Source organism: Nyctereutes procyonoides, unplaced genomic scaffold (genome assembly GCF_905146905.1).
Source record: "Nyctereutes procyonoides isolate TBG_1078 unplaced genomic scaffold, NYPRO_anot_genome, whole genome shotgun sequence".
Lineage (NCBI taxonomy): Eukaryota > Metazoa > Chordata > Mammalia > Carnivora > Canidae > Nyctereutes > Nyctereutes procyonoides.
The window spans coordinates 35174690-35194188 of NW_026575047.1; the positions used below are offsets into that span (position 1 = coordinate 35174690).

Here is a 19499-nt window from a genome sequence, read left to right on the forward strand (position 1 = left end):
TGACTAAATAAATAAAATCTTTAAAAAAAAATCATATGATCATCTCAATAGACAGCCAAAATATTTGATGGAATTCAACTTCCCATTTGTGATCAAAAACCAAACAAAACTCTGACCATGCTAGGAATAGAAGGGAACATACACAGAGGTTATCTCCCAAAACCAAGGAATTATACCGAGTGGTGAAATTTTGGAAGCATCATTTCACTTTAGACAGGGTATTAGTCATACACACTAACTCACTTCTGGTCAGAGTTACACAAAAACCCTAGCAAGTGCAGTAGGGTTACAGAGAGAAAGGCAGAGAGAAACAGAGAGAGAGGAAAGGAGGAAAAGAAAGAGAAAAGGAAAGAAGGGAGGGAGGAAAGGAGGAAAAGGAAAAAAGTACAAGATATGGGAAAAAAGAGATGTGTACGTTCTAGAGCCAGACTATTGTGGTGTTTACACAACTCATTAAACTTAGCAAAAACCATTAAATGTGAACCTAAAAGGGGTGGAAATTTATGCAGATTATACCTTAATAAAATGGATATGCAGATTATACCTTAATAAAAATGTAAAAAAGAAATAGTAAATAAAACTATTACTCTCAGGTTATGATTGTGTAGAACACCTAAAAGTATCTACAAATTGTTAGGTGTAATAAGAACTTCTCTGGGTTGCTGGGCATAAAATCAATAGACAAAAATCAATCTTATTTCTATAAATCAGTAAAAAATGTTGAATATTCAACAAAAACAGGGAAGATACAGTTTACCATAGCATTAAAAAATATTAAATACCTGGGACTAATCTAACAGACCATGTACAGAAGACATCCTAGAGAAAATGATAAAAAGAAGACCTCATTTAATGAGAGCTATACCATGTTTATGGATATGAAGGCTCATTTGTAATTCTTCCAAAATAGAGCTGTAGAGTTAATAGGATCCCAGTAAAGATCCCAACAGGATTCTTCGTGGAACATGACATAGGGAGCCTCAAATTTATATGGAAGGACAAAGGATCAAGAATAACCAGGGCACTTGAAAATAAAAACGATGGAGAGATATGTTTTACCAGCTGGACAGAATTTCAGGTGAGAAATCTCAAGACTGAAGCCTCAGTCCCTCCTCTGGAGTCTAGAAAGCTTTCTCTGACCTCCAGCTTAGGTCAGTGCCCCCCAGGTAAGCACTGCCTCAGTATTCTGAATCTGCTGACATAGTTGATATCATAACTGCTCCAAACCACAAATGAATATGTTTCTAGATACAATTTAGGTAAAAATATAAGACTTTCATAGTAAAAAACATAGCATAATCTAGTGACACACTGGAGGCGAATGTTACCAACCGTGTGACAGGTAATGTAAGCACATACGTGATAATAGTCAAACAATGAGGCACTCTGTCAAAGAGCGCAGGACCCGAAGAGACTTCACAAGGGGTATTGTCTCTAGATTCAGAAATCAAATAATCAAATGGATGCAGCAAATAAATACACATTAAATATTTTATTATTTAATGAAATGCCACATTAAATTACAAAGTTGGTATCAGTATTTATTTGAAGAGGTTGTTTGAAAAGATTATTGTCCGTAATCCCTTATGGATTTTGCCAGCTAAGTAGATTTGACTAGTAAGATGCCATTTGAAGTTGTAAACTGGTATAAGCACTTGAAATAGAATACCCATGGGTGGTAAAGGTGTGGATAAATGGGCACTTCTAAAATTTTCTAAATTATTTTACCCACCAAATTAGTACAAACCAATATACTTTGGACCAAAAGTCTAGTCTAACAATTTGGCTTCGAGGAATTTATCCTTAGGAAATAATCCAGAGGATGAGATGCGTTTGTAGGGATAATCCTGGCTACTCTGTGAGAGTGGAAACCTGCCAACAATTTCAGTCTCCAGCAACAGTTACCACTATGTCCATGCAGCCTGTTTGTCTACAGCCATCATGCAGGATGCCTCAGAGTGGTAGTATGACCTGACAACGTTGTCAAGATGTGCTGTTACATGATAAAACTGGTTCCCAAATACGTCCTGTAGTGTGGTTCCCTCTCTTCACCCTACCCCTCCATGCACTGAGGCTTGGACAAAGAGCTAAGTGTGCACCAAAATGTTTGCAGATGTATGTCTCTGCTGGAATGTATTTCAGTAGGTCTCTATAGGGGAAAGCCGGAGCCCATCCTTCAGGACACATGTGGAGTGACTGTGGAATGGGGTCAGCATGATCTTTTGCTGCTGTCATTTGTTCTGGAACCCCATTGGGAGGCACTATCTCACTCCTGAGAATATGCTGCTTTTACTGGAGAGGACAGTCCTCTGGGGTAGATCTCATCCCCTCGGGTGTAAGGCTTACAAAGCCAATAGCTGAAGTTCCTATGAATAATAGCATATCCTGTGCCGTCTGGCTCCCATGCCACCTCTTCCCTGAAGCCTTGCCCACTGGGATTTCCTCAGAGAAGACAGCCATTCTTACAGGAAACTGTGCAGAGTGGACCTGCTGGGTGCAGTCCATGGCAGATGGCCCCAGGCACAGCCCTGCCACAAGGAGGCCTGGCCTAGCCCTGTCCCTATTCCTCACCAGCCAGGGGAGAATGAATAACATGCAATTCACTCTTTTAACCAATTTTAGGTGTACAGTTCAACAGCATGAAATATATTCACACTGTGCAACTGTCACCACTGTCCATCTCCAGAACTTTGTCATCATCCCATGCTGAATCCCTGTCCTGGTAGACACCAGCTCCCTATCACCCTGCCCCAGCCCCTGGCAGCCACCTTTCCACCACCTGTCTCCATGAGTTTGCCGCAAACGCTTCACTCAAGTGCAACCAAATCATGCACAAGGACCTACACGTTTATCCTTTTGCGCCTAGCTCAACTTGCGTAGCATAAGGTTGATCCATGTGGTCACATCTCGTCCCTTTTTGAGGCTGAGTGATGTTCTGTTGCGTGGATATAAGCTGCACTGCGTTCGTCCCCTCACTCCTCTGCTGACGGGCCCTTGGGATGTTTTACCCTTTGGTAATAGTGAACTGGGCTGCTGTGAGCAAGGGTGTGCTGGTATCTGCTTGAGTCCTTGCTTCCAGTTCTTTAGGTAAATACCCAGAAGGGGAATTGCTGGATCACAAGGTAATTCTATCTTTAACATGTGAAGGAAACATCATACTTGATCTGCAATTCTTACAGAAATCAGGGTCTGTGACCTCGTTGAAATTACATGGCATGCTTTGGAAGTCTTCACTTAATAGCATTTTTCTGGGGAGAAGCTCCACAGTTTCAGCAGATTCTCCAAGGTCCCAGTGGTTCCAAAAGAATAAAAACATTGAGCTAGATAATAGCCACAGGTTCTTTTAAAACCAGTCTTTTCTTTGGGCAGCCCCGGTGGCTCAGCAGGTGAGTGCCGCCTTCAGCCCAGGGCCTGATCCTGGAGTCCTGGGATTGAGTCCCACTCGGGCTCTCTGCATGGAGCCTGCTTCTCTCTGCCTCTCTCTTTCTCTCATGAGTAAATAAATAATATCTTTTTTTAAAAAGCCAGTCTTTTCAACTCCTGAGAACTGAGTGCAGATTTTGCAGAGATGAAGGATCTTGGATTGATCCTGGCGGCAGGCCCGGGGGCAGCGGGGGTCTGTCCAAGCTCCCTGCAGAGGGTGGGGGTCCTGGCAGGTGTCGGCTGGAGTGCAGAGGCCTTCCCAGGTGCAAAGCAGTGGGGGCTGGCCCATGGGAAGAGCTGTGTGCACCTAGACAGCAGGCCTGGTGGCAAGTTTTCGAGCCATGGTAACCGCATGACCCGGGACAGCTGTGTACCTGCGCTCAACCCGTTCTTCATCCCTAAACCGGCCGTAACACCTACCACCCAGGAGCATCTGGTGAAATTCTGCAGGTGGAAAGGCTCTGCAGGCGGTGCTGGGGGCCTGGACCCACTCATGAACGGCATGGCCAGGGCCCTGGTCTAGAACGCAACAGAAGGCACTGGTGAGCTCCAGGTTAAGACAGCCTCCCCTGCCAGTGGCCTCGCCACACTGTTACTTAACCAGTTCTCTGCTGCTCAGTGACTTACCTTTGGCTGGTCCCAGCTTGTTCAGTCCCCACACGGTCTGGCTCCATCTGGGTACGAGTGGAAACCCGCCCAGGGGCTTGCAGGCAGGCGCACGAGCTGCCTCCTCCCTGAACGGCCCGCGGCCTTCCCTTCTCTGGGCTTCCAGGTGCCCCTCAGCATCTGTCGGGCTCACCCAGAACTTTCCGAGCCGGGACCTGCAGTGGGAGAGGCCCCAGGGGACAGAAAGGTGGGTCTTCTCCCTGCTGTCTGCTCAGCCCTGCGGAGACGATCGGCTTGGGCAACCGGCGGCAGCCACGATGCCTGGGGCGGGGTAAGTGGCATGGACGGGATCTGGATGAACTTGCGAGGAAGACGCCCTCTTAAAACATTTCAGGAATGTCCTCCCAAATGGTGGATGAAGCATATTTTTATGGTTTAAGAAGGGGGAATGAACACCCTACGTGGCCTTTCCTCCTGCAGCCTCGGAGTAACCACTATCCTGAACTTCCTGTAGTCATTCTCATGCTTTGCTTTATAGTGAGAGTGTGTGTGCACACATGTGTGTGCATGTGTGCACGTACTCATGTGGATGTGCATGCGTGCACGTGCATGTGTGCACATGTTGCATGTGTGTGCATGTGTGCCTGTGTGTACACACATACGTAATCTACTCTTGGAGATATATAGGTTGTCTTCCAGGTTTTTGCTATTAAACGTATTTTTGTACTTTTCGTGATATGAGAGATTTCTGTTTGATGCTTCTTAACCTTGGTTACATGTTGGGATTACCTGAGAGGCTAATTTTTTTAAGTGATCTTTTCTCCCAACTTGGGGCTTGAACTCATGACCCCGAGATCAAGAGTCACATTGTTCTACCAACTGAGCCAGCCAGGCACCCCAGTCTGTAGCTAATTTTTAAAATGCTGATGCCCGGGTGCTACCCCCGGAGATTCTCATCTAACTGGTCTGGGGGGGCAGGAAGCCTGGGTACTTGCACTTTTTAAAGCTCCCCGAGAGCTTCCAGTGGGCAACTAAATGCAGATTTTGACACAGTAGGTCCATGGTGGGACTCTGAATGGTGTGTTTCTGAGACGCTCACAGGTGATGCTGACCCGTGGTCCAAATACGAATCCTGCTGAGTCTGCAACACATTGTTCACCTTTGTACATGATGCCAAGTCACTTCCACAGTCAGAGCCCCCGTCTCCCTCCCACTAGCCCTGCACAGAAGTCTCAGTGCTCCCACTTGACATCCTGGGACTTTGGGAATCTTTCCCTAAACAGTGGATGTGACATCATTCCTGATTGTTCAGGAGTATAGGCAACTTTTCAGAAACATGTGGACCCTTTGCAAGTTCTTTTTTTTTCCCCCCTTTGCAAGTTCTCTGTTGGGAAATGTCTGTGCATTATTCTTGCCCATCTTTCTGATAGATTTTTATCTTTTCCTCCTTTATGAGATTATTTATATATCCTGGACACTAATGCTTTATTTATTTTGTATGTTGCAAATACAGCCTCTCGGTACGGTCCTTGCCTTTTTATTCTCTTCATGACATCCGTTGTGGGAAAGATGGTCTTAATTTTAGTTGGGTAAACCTTAATGGGTTTTTTTCTTTATTACTACTTTACTAAGTAGTCTCAAAATACATAAAAACCTTTTTCCTCAAAACCACAAGAAGAAATCAATAAATACATCAATCCAATAAGCACCAAGAATCTGGATGGCCTGTGTATCATGCTCTTTACACACTGACTGTGCTCCTCGCCTGGTAAAGCATACACTCTGGTCAAGGTGGGACAACAGGCAATAATACAATAAATGTATGATGCGCCAAGTAGTACCAGGTGCAAGGGAGAAAAATTTAGCAGGGTAGTCAGCCTGCTATCCAGCCAGAAACAAAACCCCTGCCTCCAACTCTTCTGAGCCTTGTCAGACCCACGAGCAGCCTTTGCATTCCTGGAAATGATAGGAAAGTTTGTTTTGTTTTTTAGCGGAGCAGTTATCTTATATTTGTTGTGTATACACAAGGCCTGTAAGCTGTTGGTCAGTTAATAAGATATAGCCAGTGCCTATCTTCAGCAGAAACAACCTGGTTCTGTTAGCCTTATTCCTGTTGGGGGGAATCTTCAAGGAATTTACAATAAACATATATATATATATATATATATATATACATATATATATATATATATATATATATTAAGGATTTTATTTATTTATTCATGAGAGACACAGAAAGAGGCAGAGACACAGGCAGAAGGAGAAGCAGGCTCCCTTTAGGGAGCCCCATGCAGGACTCAATCCCAGGACCTTGGGATCACAACCTGAGCTGAAGGCAGAGCTCAACCACTGAGCCACCCAGGTGTCCCTACAATAAACAATTTTAGGTCAGAGGTCAGAAACGTTATCTTTCTAGGGTCAGATAGTAAGTATTTTTGGCTCTGTGGGCCACATGGTCTCCATACTTAGTTTCTCAAGCTGCCCAGTTGCCCTGAAGCCACAGTGGACAGGTCCATGAAGGGATGTGGCCCGTTCTGATAAAACTTGATTTATAAAAACAGATGCCAGGCCAGATTCAGCACATGGGCTGTTGTTTGCCCAACCCTGACTTACAAATTCTTCTCTTAATATGGTTTATTGGTTGTGTTTTATTCCAAAAATAGCGCATGGTCACGGGAAAGAGTCCAGCCCACCAGGAGAATACAAAGTGAAAAGCTGAGAATCGCTTGCGTCCTCTCTCCTCAGAGGGGACCCCATGACATCCCACCTCCATCTGGAAAGAACCTCAGGACTTCCTCATACAGCCATGTCTGTGCTGTCAAGTTATTAGAGTAATTTAAGAAAAAACAGACACAAAGGACAGACCGACCAAGCTGGGCACTTGCCTTCTGCTTAGCCTGCTGGCATCTTAAAGATGACCCCCTTCCCTTCCAGGACAAGACTCAGGGGGGCTTCTCTTAAAAACAAGACCACTTGGGGTATAATTAGTGGCCACTAGAAAAAATAAAATACAGTAGATATTCTTTCCATCAGATCTCATCTATCGAACTGGATGACATATGGAATTCATTCATTCATCCACTTCTCTCTGCTTCAATGTTCTCACCTGCAAAATATGGATGATTTAGTACTTCCCTCATAATAGTAATGTGAGGATTATATAAGCCTACAACATACTGATCCCCTGAAAAACACCAGCTATTATCATTGGGAGAAATAGAGCATTAGTAAAAAGCATATGGGGGAAATGGTACCATTTACTGTGCTATGTCCTGAAATTCTTATTTTCTGACCATTATCTGTCAATGGATAACTCTTCTGTTTCTCTTGATGTATTCTCATACATTATTTTCCAAACATGGCTGTGATTGATAACTGTTGCACAAATCCATTTACCCAATTCTTAGACTCATTGGTATTTTATTGTGAAGAGTTTTTTAAACTGGCAAATAATCAAGCATGCATCTCATCATGTTAGACCAGTGATTCTCCAAGTGTGGTCCCTGGACCAGCAGTGTCAGCACCACCCTGGAACTCACTAGAAGTGCAGTTTCTTGGTCCCCACCCAAGCCCTGCTATGTTAACAAGCCCCATGGCTGATTGGATCTGATGCATGTTAAAATTTGAAAATCTCTGAGTAAGGTTATTTGACATTGAAACAAACAAGGGTCCTACTGGAATAGTTCCTATACTCCCTGTTCAAGAAAACACTTACTGATTTTGGCCAGGAGAACAGGTTTTAAAGCTGTCCCCATCCATCAGTGACAACCTTGTCCCATTAGTATGCAGCTTCTGAAGGCCAGCCAATAGGCACCAGCCTTGTTCCAGGGACCCAGCTTCCTTGGCAAAAGGTCACTTAATCCCTAAAATCTCCCACTGATAGGAATCCACAAATTCCTGAGCCCCACACTTCCCATTCTATACAAGATCAGCATTTTGCGGTGTTCACTGGTCAGCAAGTGATGGACCCAGCTTTTTGCTCCTGATATGCAGTGGTGATGTCTTCCTTCAACACCCCATGCAAATAGGTGGATTTAGTCCAGAGCTGTCGAAACCCCTTGACACCCATAGATATAGACCTTTGTAAATGCATGGGGTGGACCAGCTGTATAGATGGGAAGTGGTGTCCTGGAGTGGCAGTCACATTTGTATGACACACCCATACCCCTTGTAGACCACACAAGCCCATCTGCAGCCCTGGGGCCTTCAGACATCCAGTCTACAACATCCAGGATAATTCAACCCCTTCATTTTTGTATAAGAGGCGATGCACGGGAAGGGAATCACTCAAGAACAGAGATTGATGTAGCAACAGGTCAAACACAGCCCATTCCTACACTGGTGCACTTTCTACACTTTGGGAAAGAAGGCGAAGGTTTTGTAGCATCATGAAAAGCGATCAGTGTGCTTATTATGTTGCCATAGAAACCATGAGGGATACTGTTCTAGTGAAGCGTATTAGCAAATGTACTTCTTGGTTGTCTAGGAATTACACGGAGTATTTAAACAGTGTGGTTTATATTTATTTTTCATGCTGGGACTTTCTCTTTGGGTGTATTGTACAAATCTCAGGGGAGGAATGTTATTTGACTTAGGCGTCTACTGAGCATTCCCTCTATCGTTGTGCTCATCTGGGGACAGAAAGATGCATAAGATGCGTCTGTGCCACAAAGCGCACAGCCAGAGGTGGGCGGGGGGGGGGGGAGGCTGTGCCAGGGAAGAGAGGGCCATGTGCCCTGCTGTGCTCCTAGGACAGAATTCCCTGCAAACTTCCATGAGAACTCAGGGTGGGAGAGATCAGAAAAGATCGGTGCCTATGGCAACAACATTGGTGTTGCGTCTTGAAGGGTGGTTTCATGTTTTCCATGCAGAAAAGAGATGAGGAGGCCTTTGTGGGCTGTGCCTTAATTTTCCTGAAACCCAGTCATGGCGCTGCCAACTAAACACACTGTCTCCCAATGGCCTTATGGAGTTGAAGGTAACACAGCTGATCTTTGGAGAAAGATCCTAAACACCTAAGGATCAAAGACAAATCATACTTACTATACCCACCTTCTGTCGTGGGTTATTGTTCAACTGAGGCTGTAATGAAGTAACCAGAGTTCTATTTATTCAGTCAACAGATATTTATGGAATGCCTGCTCTTCCATGGAGGCACTGTTCTAGCCACTGGGGGATGGCAGTTGATCAAATGACTTTCTGATCCATTGGCATTCACACTCCAGTGGTATTGGGACAACTCATAAAGGAAAAAGAGAAGGAAAATAAATCAGGGAAGGAGATGGGCTGGGGGTGATGGTGACCAAGTATGTAGGAGAATGGACAAGAATTCTCTTGCATGTGATTTTTGAGCAAACACCTGAACAAAGTCAGTGACGGGGTCACACAGAATTCTGGAGAGGGGCAGGGTGTAGAAGGGCATTTCAGGCAGAAGGAACAGCCAAGACAGAGGACCTCAGGCTGGAGCATATTTGGCGGGCTGAGCAAACAGAAGAGCAGGGGAGCTGAGTGACCCACTCTGGTCCCAGCCGCATCTATTCTCCAGATTTTGCTCCAAGTGAGCAGTAAATCAGAAGGTTTTTTTTTTTTTTTTTTTTTAAGATTTTATTTATTTATTCGTGAGAGACACAGAGAGAGAGAGAAGCAGAGACACAGGCAGAGGGAGAAGCAGGCTCCATGCAGGGAGCCTGACGAAATCAGAAGGTTTTGAGTAGAGAATGATTGTCTGTTTGGGAAGGAAATCTCTAGCCATAATTTCTTTCTAACACCTTTTCTTTTTGAGATTATGGTAAAATACAGATAGCACAAAAGTTACCATCTCAACCATTTTGAAGTGTACAGCTCATAGTATTGAGTGTCTTCACTTAGTCGTGCAACAATCTCCAGAACTTGTGATCTTGCAGAACCGAACTCTCTCTCAATTAATCTCCAGCTCCCCCTCCCCCTGTCCCCCCAACCCCTGGCAGCCACATTCTGCTTTCGACCCTCAAATTCAATGGTTCTAGGTACCTCCTAGAAGAGGAGGCATATCGTGTTTGTCTTTTTGTGACTGGCTTATTCCACCGAGCATAATGTCCTCAATCAAGGTTATTCCACGTTGTGGCAGTGTCAGGATTTCCTTTAAGGCTAATATTTGACAGTATGCATATACTACATTTTGTGTATCCCTTCATCAGTTGTTGGGTGCTTGGATTGCTTCCACCTTTTGGCCACTGTGAATAATGCTGCAGTGCACATAAGCACACAAATATCCCTTCAATACTCTGCTTTCAATTCATTTGGATATGTACCCAGAAGTGGGATTGCTGGATTATATGGTAGTTCTATTTTTATTATTTTTTTTAAGATTTTATTTATTTATCTGAGAGACAGGGGATGAGCAGAGGAGGAGAGGGAGAGGCAGAAGCAGACTCCTTGCTGATCAGGGAGCCCCATGTGGGACTCGATCCCAGGACCCTGAGATCATGACCTGAAGACGAAGGCAGATGCTTAACCAACAGAGCCATCTGGGTGCCCCTATTTTATTTTATTTTATTTTATTTTATTTTTAAGTTAATTGATTTATTTAAGTAATCTCTGCACCCAATGTGGAGCTGGAACTCATGACTCCAAGATCTAGAATCACATGCTCTACCCACTGAGCCAGCAAAGCGCCCCTGATTTTTAAAATATAAATATAAACATAAAAGTTATCCTTATTCTTAAAAAAATAGTTGCATAGTATTCCACTGTACAGACATAATTGAATTAGCTCTATTACTAGGCATTTTGGCTGTTCTCAGTTTTTATCATGACAAGTAGAGCTGCAGCGTATAACTCTGCACATGTCATTTCACATGTTGTGCAAATATGTCTATAGGATTAATTCCTGGAAGTGGACTTGCTGAGTCAAATCTCCTATACATTTTCATAAATCTTGGCAAACTGCTCTCAGAGATTGTACCGATTTAAGCTTTCCTCAGCAATGTTTGAGGCAAGAGTCTGTTCTCTACCCTCACCAGATCCCCCAACAAAGGCAAGAACATCAAACTTCTGGAGTTTTGCCAATCCACAGGTATTTCAGTGTAGTATTAATTTGCATTTCTTTGTGTGCAAAGTTGAGCCTCTTTTCAAATGTTTATGAACCACTTGAGTTTCTTTTCCCACGAACTGCATGCATATTATTTTAATTAAAAATGCTTCTCTGCATATCCATTCATTTACAGTGTAAATTCCTTGAGCCTACTGACTCTGCTGGACACCATAAGGACTATTGTAGGTAAGAGTGAACTTAGAGGATTCCATTCCTGCTCCCCCCCCCGCCCCCCCACCCCACCCTGGTGGAGAAGGATTTTGAGCTAAACAGCGAACTGCTTACGGAAAACTTACACGTATGCATTCGTGCATCTATCTATGTAACTTAGACTTGGAAGAACACTTGGCTGTCTACTGCAAGTTGACAGATGATCTTTGAGTAGCAGTGATATTTTTCCTCTGTGCTTTTCCATATTTTTCAAACTTTTGGTAATAGACACACATTAGGTTTGCAATTAGGTGATCTCCTTTGTCCATTTTCTGAATTTTCCGAGGTTTTCTTTCTTTCTTTCTTTCTTTCTTTCTTTCTTTCTTTCTTTCTTTCTTTCTTTCTTTCTTTCTTTCTTTCTTCTTTCTTTCTTCTTTCTTTCTTTCTTCTTCTTTCTTTCTCTCTCTTTCTTTCTTTCTCTCTCTTTCTTTCTTTCTTTCTCTCTCTCTTTCTTTCTTTCTTTCTTTCTCTCTCTTTCTTTCTTTCTTTCTTTCTTTCTTTCTTTCTTTCTTTCTTTCTCTTTCTTTTTTCTTTCTTTCTTCTTCTTTCTTCTCTCTCTTTCTTTCTCTCTCTTTCTTTCTTTCTTTCTTTCTTTCTTTCTTTCTTTCTTTCTTTCTTTCTTTCTCTTTCTTTTTTCTTTCTTTCTTCTTTCTTTCTTTTTTCCTGCCAGGAACACAACATAGTCTTTGCATTCAGGAGAAAGAAATACGTGATGTGAAAACACAAGTATGTTAGATATTTAAAAACGCAGGAAAGAATGCTCTTTCTCTATGGCAATGATGAGTTTGGTGAGGGAGATGTAGAAATCCACACTCAGAGCTTACAAGGGGTTGGCCCCTGTTGGAAGCCTTCCCGTCCCAAATTCCAACACAGACCTCCACTCACCAGAAAAATTAAGGACTCGTCTCTTCTCGGCTGGCAACCTCATCTGCATGCAACAAAACAGGAACTGACCAGCTACGAGTCCTGGAAACTGGGCCCCAGGGCACAGGCTGGGAGTTCCCCTTCCTCCCCTGCTAGCTTCAGGCTCCGTGTCCAAGGGCGACCCCTGTTGGTGGAATTGAAGTACGCCCGCGGCTCTCCTCCTCCCAGGATTGGGATGCCTGCGGTTTAATTTTTGGTGGGGTCTGTGGGAAGCCTTGCAGGGAAGTGCACTCTCGCTCCTTTTCCCAGCTGCATTCTGCTTCCCCTCTCCCCACGCTCCCCCTTCCTCAGGCTAGCCTGCCTTGTCTGGAGGCCTGCGGGAAGGAGCCACAGGTGCGGCCAGCCTCTCCAACACCACGCAGGGAGGCTGCTGTGAGGCCAGAGACCAGCTTTGCCGGTCAGCAGGTAGACGGCAGGGACCCTGCTCTGGGGGCCAGGCTTGCACCCTGCCAGCAGACTGAGAAGGGCAGGCCCAGGCAGCTTGTGGGCGCAGTGAGTACACAGGACGTTCAATGCACAGCATGTGGCCGAGGGGGCTGCCTCTCACCTCCGCCAGAGCCATGCGGCTTTCTGGGGGGAGTAACCCCCTTTGGGAGCATTTCTCCCCTGCTTGGAGACTCCCCCTGGAGGTTCTGATAAGAATCAGAAAACCCACACAGCCCTTCCTAACCAGTTGCTCTCTCGCCCTCCCAAGAACAAGCCCATGCATCAAGGCAAGTCTGGGTAGGCATTCTAGAGGACCAAGGCTGCCCATGTTGCCACAGAGGGTTGCCTGGGAGTCAACGTCCGTCGCATGATGATGGGAAGTGCCAAATGGGCATTGATACGGTCTGATTTCAGGCATGTGGAGCCTGTTTGCAATCCATCAGCATTACTTTCTCCCCTGGGCATTGGTCTGTGATAAAGAAAGCTGGACACCAAAGAATGTACTTTGAGAAAACATGACTAAGGAATTCTCAGAGCCCATCAGCAGACAAGAGTCTTCCTTCACTGTTTAGAGTCTCGGTCCCTGTGGAGCTCACCTCTCACTAGAGAGCACATGCCTTGCAGGCCTCAGATCTATTCTCCCCTGTATCTCTCCATGCTCCAAGCAAGACTGATTCAAAGCTGCCGTCTCTCTGAGTACCCGGATCCTCAGCATCTTCCAGATATTTGTGGGTCCTGGTGTCTGGGCTTCCTCTTAAAGAAAGGAAGGGAACCAGAAATGATGGTTGAGGAGGGTGGGTAGTAGCTCCATCTAAATTTGCTGGAAAGGAGAGGTGGGGGAGGGATGCTTGCCAAAAGACCCAGCTGGCTACCTTTCAAGATGTCAAGGAAGGGTTGAGGATTCTAATCACTGACCCCAGTGAGGGTCCAGACCAGCTTTCTGGGAAGGGCCTGTGGAGGAACTCAGGGCTTCCCTGGGTTAGCCAGGCAGTCAGGGCTTCTGCCCCAGCCTGGAAGACAGACACAGACTCTAGCAGCTTCTGCCTGACTATGGTTTGGTGGTGGTGCCTTCATGGGGCTGGTGTGTGCTGCCTAGAATGAGGACCTTCCCCACAGAGCTGGTTCTCACCGGGTGCTGGCTGGAAGGAAGGAAGAAACATATATTCGAGGAGGCTCCAGCTAGCAAGGTGAAAGGGCTACGTTGTAAACTCCAAAAAAGTGGGACAGATGGGGAAAAAAAAAAAACTGGTATCAAAGCCCTCATTTTACAAACGACAAGCAGAGACCCTGAGAAGGGAGTAGATGACCACCGGTCACCCAGCAAGTTAGTGGCAGATTTGAGAAAAGACTCCAGGTGCCCCAGGGATCTGACATGGGCTCTTTCTACTTGTACTGTTAGCTCCGGCCGGAGACCATCTAGAGCCGTCACACTGTTTCCCTTGACCCTTGAGGATCTTGATCTGTCCAGTAAAAGAGGATGCTGGAAGGATTCTAATTTACAGAGCACCTACTATGTGCTAAGCATCTGCATATTGCAACCTCATTTTTTTTTTCAAAGACCTCTTTTTTTTTTTTTTCAAAGAGTCTCTAGCTCGTCGCCCTGGGGACAAGGGCCATTCACGAGAGACACACACAGAGAGAGAGAGAGAGAGAGAGAGAGAGAGGAAGAGGCAGAGACACAGGCAGAGGGAGGGGGAGAAGCAGGCTCCATGCAGGGGGCCTGCCTGATGTGGGACTCGATCCCAGGCCCCCAGGATCACACCTCGGGCCAAAGGCTGAGCCACCCGGGCTGCCCTTGAAGCCTCATTTCTATCCTCATTTCTATCCTCCAGTAGGTCAGGTGAGGAAGCCTCATAGAACCCATTTCCTTGATGAGAACAGTGCCACCCAGAGGGGCTTAAGACCTTTGTCTGGTGTGTCTGACTCTGGTTTCAGACGAAGCTCTCTTTGAACGCGTTGCTCTTGCAGGAACACTGGGTCCCGCGTACCAGGGTCTCTCCAAGGCCACACTTTTTTGATAAGTTAACAAAGAAAAAAAAGAAAAGGAAAAAAAGATCCTGAGCCTCTGAACCCCACCCCGCGGCCACTCGGCCGGACGCAGGGCCTTCCCTCCACAGCCTGTGGCCCTGGGGCCGGGGGCCGGGGGGCCGGGCGGGTCCGCGCCCCGGGCTCCAGCGCCCCCACCCGGCCGCCGCGGGGCTGTCCGCGGGCCCCGGCGCGGCGCGGCGGGCTCGGGTCTGCGCCTCCCAGAGCGGCCGCCAGAGCCCGCCCGGGGCCGGCCGGGGAGCGGGCCCCAGCCCCACCTCGGCGAGGGGCGGTCGGCCGGGGGCGGGCGTCTGGGGCCCCGGGGAGGAGCCAGCCGGCCGGCGGCGCCCAGCCCCCGCGCGCTATAAAAGCGGCCGCTGGGGCGCGGGCGCCGGGGAGCGCGAGCGGAGCGCGAGCAGAGCCCGAGCAGAGCGCGGCGCCCGCGGGCCATCGGGGCGGAGCGGGCCGCGCGCGGAGCCCCACTTTTCAGACGCGCCCCCCGCCCGTGCCAGCCCGCGTCCTCGGAGCTCGCGGGCCCGTCGCCCTGCCCCCGGCCCGGCCCGGCCCGGCCGCGCACTCCTGCCCTTGGGGCGTGCCGCCGCCTCGGCCACCGACCGCGAGGTAAGCCCGAGCCCCGGGGGGAGGCCAGCGCGCGCCGGCGCCTCCCGCGCTCCCGGGGCACGGTGCCCGGCTCGGGCTCCTGCCAGTCCGTGCGCTCTGTGCTCTGCGGTCTGTCCGTCCGTCTGGGAGCCCGTCGAAGCGCGCACGCCCCTCTCCCTGCCCTCTGGGAGGTTTCTCCGAAACCGTGTGATCCTTTGCAAGCAGCAGGTGCCCGGGGGCGCCAGCGTGCCAGGAGCAGGACCAGCGGTGCGTGTGTGTTGGGGGGGGGGGCTGCTTTCCGCAGAGTCACCCCCCTTCTCAGGGGCAGAGGGAAGGGGTCTGGCGCCCGGGAAGGGGGCTTGCCGGCGAGGGAGCGCACAGAGGGCCAGCTCGCGGGTCCAGCCGGCGGGGAGCCGCGCACATCGTGCACCCGCGGGTGTGCGCCTGGCAACAGGTCTGCGCCCTGCTACTCGGCAAGGTCTTCCTTCTGGGGTCCCCATCACCTCCCGCTGGCTCCGGCTGGCTCGCGCACTCCCGGGGTGGCGCTGGGCTCCCAGCAGCGTGGTGCCCCGGAGGGGGCCCTGGGGGGTGCAATTAAATGTTAAAAGAGGTGACAGCCCCTGTTGACGTTTGGACGGAGACTGCCGGCCAGGCATTGCTGGGAGACGGTTCTTTGGTGCTTGGCAAAGGACCTCGGCTTCAGGAAGGGTTAAATTAGGTGAAAGGCAGGCGCCTGGCGAAGCGCAAGCCAGGGCTGTGGCTGGGTCTCCAGCTCGTCGCCCTGGGGCCGAGGGCCAGAGACCTTCTGGAACGGACCCGGCGGCACGCATGTGCTCTTGAGAAAGGCGCCCAGGGCGCCCAGGTCCTCAGCCGCAGACGCAGCTCTCCGCGCCCGCCGCCGGTGCCCGCGGCTCGAACACCACGGCCGTCCCAGGCGCGCCTCCAGCAGCAGGCTTTGAGGTCCGGAGTCTCGCTCCGCAGAGCGCAGCCAGCGATGCCCACAGGTGAGAACTCTCTTTTGAAACTACTCTTTTGATGTTTGAGCCAGTTCCTGGCTGCAGCCCCAGCCCCCGAGAGGGTGAGCCCGGGAGCGAGCGGCTCCATTCCGCGGTCTGGAGACGACGGGGCGCGCCCGGGGGCTGGAAGCCGGCGGCTCTGCGTGCCCAGGCGCGGCGCCACCATGGACAGCTCCCAGCCGCTTCCTCCGCTCCGGGTCCGCGGCCCTGGGTCTCGGGAAGTCGCCCGCTTCTCTCCCAGACGCCAGGTGTTGAGACACAGGGCAGCAGGACAGGGGCAGCTAGTTTTTGAGAGCCCTCTGTAACCTGTCCCAAGGCCGCAGGAGGCCAAAGGGAGCCTGTGGTTGGTGACCGGGTCCTCGATGGGCCTGCCGCCGAGCCCCGTCCCGGACCTCTGGCATGGGGGGTGGCGGGGAGGGGGTCTCCGGCTCTTTGGCAGCGCCCAGAGGCCCTTCAGAGGTGTTATTATAAATGTGTGACGCCTGAGCCTCCGATGAGGCAGTGAGATCATGCCAGACCTAATTAGGGACTGCTCAGACTGCTCTCTCTACACAGCATGGGGTTGTGTTGCATTTTATTACATTATTTAGCAAATTTGGTATTGGGAAGAGATATTAGTGTCAGAGTCACAGAGACAGGATGGAGAAGCATCCAATAGAACAAGTTTCAGAGAATGTATTTGGATGCATTTGCTAAAAGCAGCTATGCTGTTTTCTGATCCTCATTGTTTTCTCCACATTGTTTTCTACACGGTGTAAAACACTCTTCAAGAAGCTCCCAGAGGTTCCTCTTGAGTTCACTTGATGTATTTTCGAGTTGGTTGCTTGGAAACAGGGAGGGGAGAACCTGTAGGGGTTCACCTGTGCAAATTAGGCACCTCCTTTCTCTGCTAAGAAACGGCATGGAGTGGGGCTCTCCTTTTTGCCCTCTGCACCTATACAGAAGTGTGTATCTTCCTCTGTCATAAAATTGTAAGGCATGTCCAAGGTCTGATTCTGTTGATGACTGATGGAGGTCCATGGAGAAGTAAAAAAAATCAAGCATCCTTTTTTTTTTTTCTTTTTGAGGAAGCATGTGTGATTTTTGTTAAAGGTACTTGAGCTCTGTGCCTGCTTCCTCATCTGTAACATGGAACCACACACTCTCCTTGGCAGAGTTGCCAACGAGAACTAAAGTGGCACAATGTAAACCACTTAGCCCCTCACGGAGCACAGAGAACACTCTTAAAATGGCAGTGATCACAGGTGTATTTCAAAGTTTCTTTTGCAGCACCTGCCCTCTGCTCTCTCCACTAACCAGCAATTGTTTGACAGGGACTCCGTTTCCCACTCTATGTTCATGTTGGAGAACTTGTGGATGAAAGTATTGAAGTTGATCACAATGCCAACAAAAATGTTGTTCAAGGATAAACAGAAGAGCTTTCAGTGAGACAAATCAGGCACCTGTTTTTCTCACCTCTACCACTTGGAAGAAAGACAAAGTAAGTCATTTTCAAAATATTGGCATAGCCCTCCAGATGAGAGGAATAATTCTTCCTGACACTTCTCTCAAAACAGCCCAGGATTTCCAAAAGCCCTCCTTGTCTTGCTGCGGGGGCGCAGGATGAATTTTCTCGGGTCTTGATGGGGAGTGGCCTTCATGGCCCCTGTTTCTGGATCACTGCAGGGTGGAGTGAGGGTTTGCTGCACTGGACAGCACCTTGTCTGGGAAGCTCATGTGGGGTCCTCCCCATGCAAAAGGCAGCACATCCCTTCATGGTGGAGCCCTGCTTGGCTGTGAGATCCTGCCTGGGACGCAGGTCTGCCTGAGCATTGGCTGGTTATTTGGTCCCAGCTGGATTTGAAGATACCCTCCAGCTCTGCATTTGGGATTCTGTCTGGTGAAAATCATGAATACCATAAAGTTTGGATAATGGAATTATAATGGGCCCAATCTCACAGTTAGAATTTTTTTCCTGAAAAAAGTATGTACGTGTGTGTGTGTGTGTGTGTGTATTTCCAAGTTTCATATTCTAGTACTCTTAGATTTTTTTCATCTGTGTTTTTCCTTGGTAGATCAGAAGTCATCTTAGCTCCCTCCATCTGAAAGACATGGAACTCACAGATGTGGTACACAGATGCTGGGAGTCTTTCCATGAGTTTCGTCTGCCTGGTGGTGTGAATGGAGCAGGAGGCTGGGCTTCACCCTGAAGCTCACCCTGAAGCCCTCCCTGGCTCTCTTCTCTGGGCTTCCACACAGGTTCCGGTATCCAGCACACAGAGCTTTCTGGTAGGAAGACAACTGAACCACAGAACCCCCTTGGGAGTCAGGGCCAGTGAGGGGAGGAATTTGCCTCGGAGGTGGCAGGGGGCTCTCCACAGGCCCTGAGGCACTCTGGGTCTGAGCCTCTGGGGCAGGTCAGACAGCAAGAGGGGCATTTGGGGAGGGCCAGCAAGACAAGTGGGGTGAGCTCAGTCATTCTCAGCCTTCTATGAACCCCGCTGCTTGAGTAACCCCCTCCGTGGTATCGGCAAAGCAGCACATTGTAGAACGAATGCATTGGTAGTTACAGCCCCAGAGAAATACAAGTGTGTGGGTTGTGTTCCTAAGAGGAACAGAGTGATGTTTATGGGCTGCCCCCATGCCCGTGAACAGTCATCTGGCTCCATCTCTGTCTCCACATGATGGCAGATGCCCAGATATCCAGTATCATCAGAGGTCATGTTCCTGTGCTTGGTTTAGACTGTTGTGTGGAAGCAAGTAGGTTTCCTTGGAACAGTGATTAGGAAAGGAGCGCATATCCTGCCCTCTGATATCTGGTTAGCTTAGTAGGACTTAGGGTGGTTAATAGGTACAGAAGGACACTTCTCAGTGCTGAGTCCTTTTTCTACCAGTATCCCTGGGGCCCTGAGCCTCCTTCCCTGAGAGCTTGGCACATGGAAACCGTGTAGAATCAGGCAGGACCACAGCGGCTATGGCTATGACAATGTCTGCTCCAATCCATGCCCTCGGGCGGTGGGGCGGGGGGGGGGGTGTGGGCTTGTTCTGAGACTCTGGTAGGCCTCCCTCTTCCCTTCCTCCCCACTGTCTGCTCTGGTGCCAGGCTTTGTTCAAACTCGGCTCCTCAGAAGGGAGGCTGAATGCAGAGAAATGTCATCAAATATACATTTGCCTTCTGCAGTTCCCTCCACGCACTTCTCCACTCAGAGAGAGAGGAG

General features: G+C 48.7%; 1 protein-coding gene across 3 annotated transcripts in view; it reads left to right on the forward strand.

The window, feature by feature from the left end:
• The first annotated feature begins 15113 nt into the window (after nt 1-15113).
• Nucleotides 15114-19499, forward strand: part of CEMIP (cell migration inducing hyaluronidase 1) — a 139181-nt gene continuing 134795 nt past the window's right edge. For all 3 annotated transcript variants that reach the window (XM_055326858.1, XM_055326859.1, XM_055326860.1), the window contains exon 1: nt 15114-15307. The gene's annotated coding sequence lies outside the window, so the exon portion shown is untranslated. The remainder of the gene's footprint in view (nt 15308-19499) is intronic.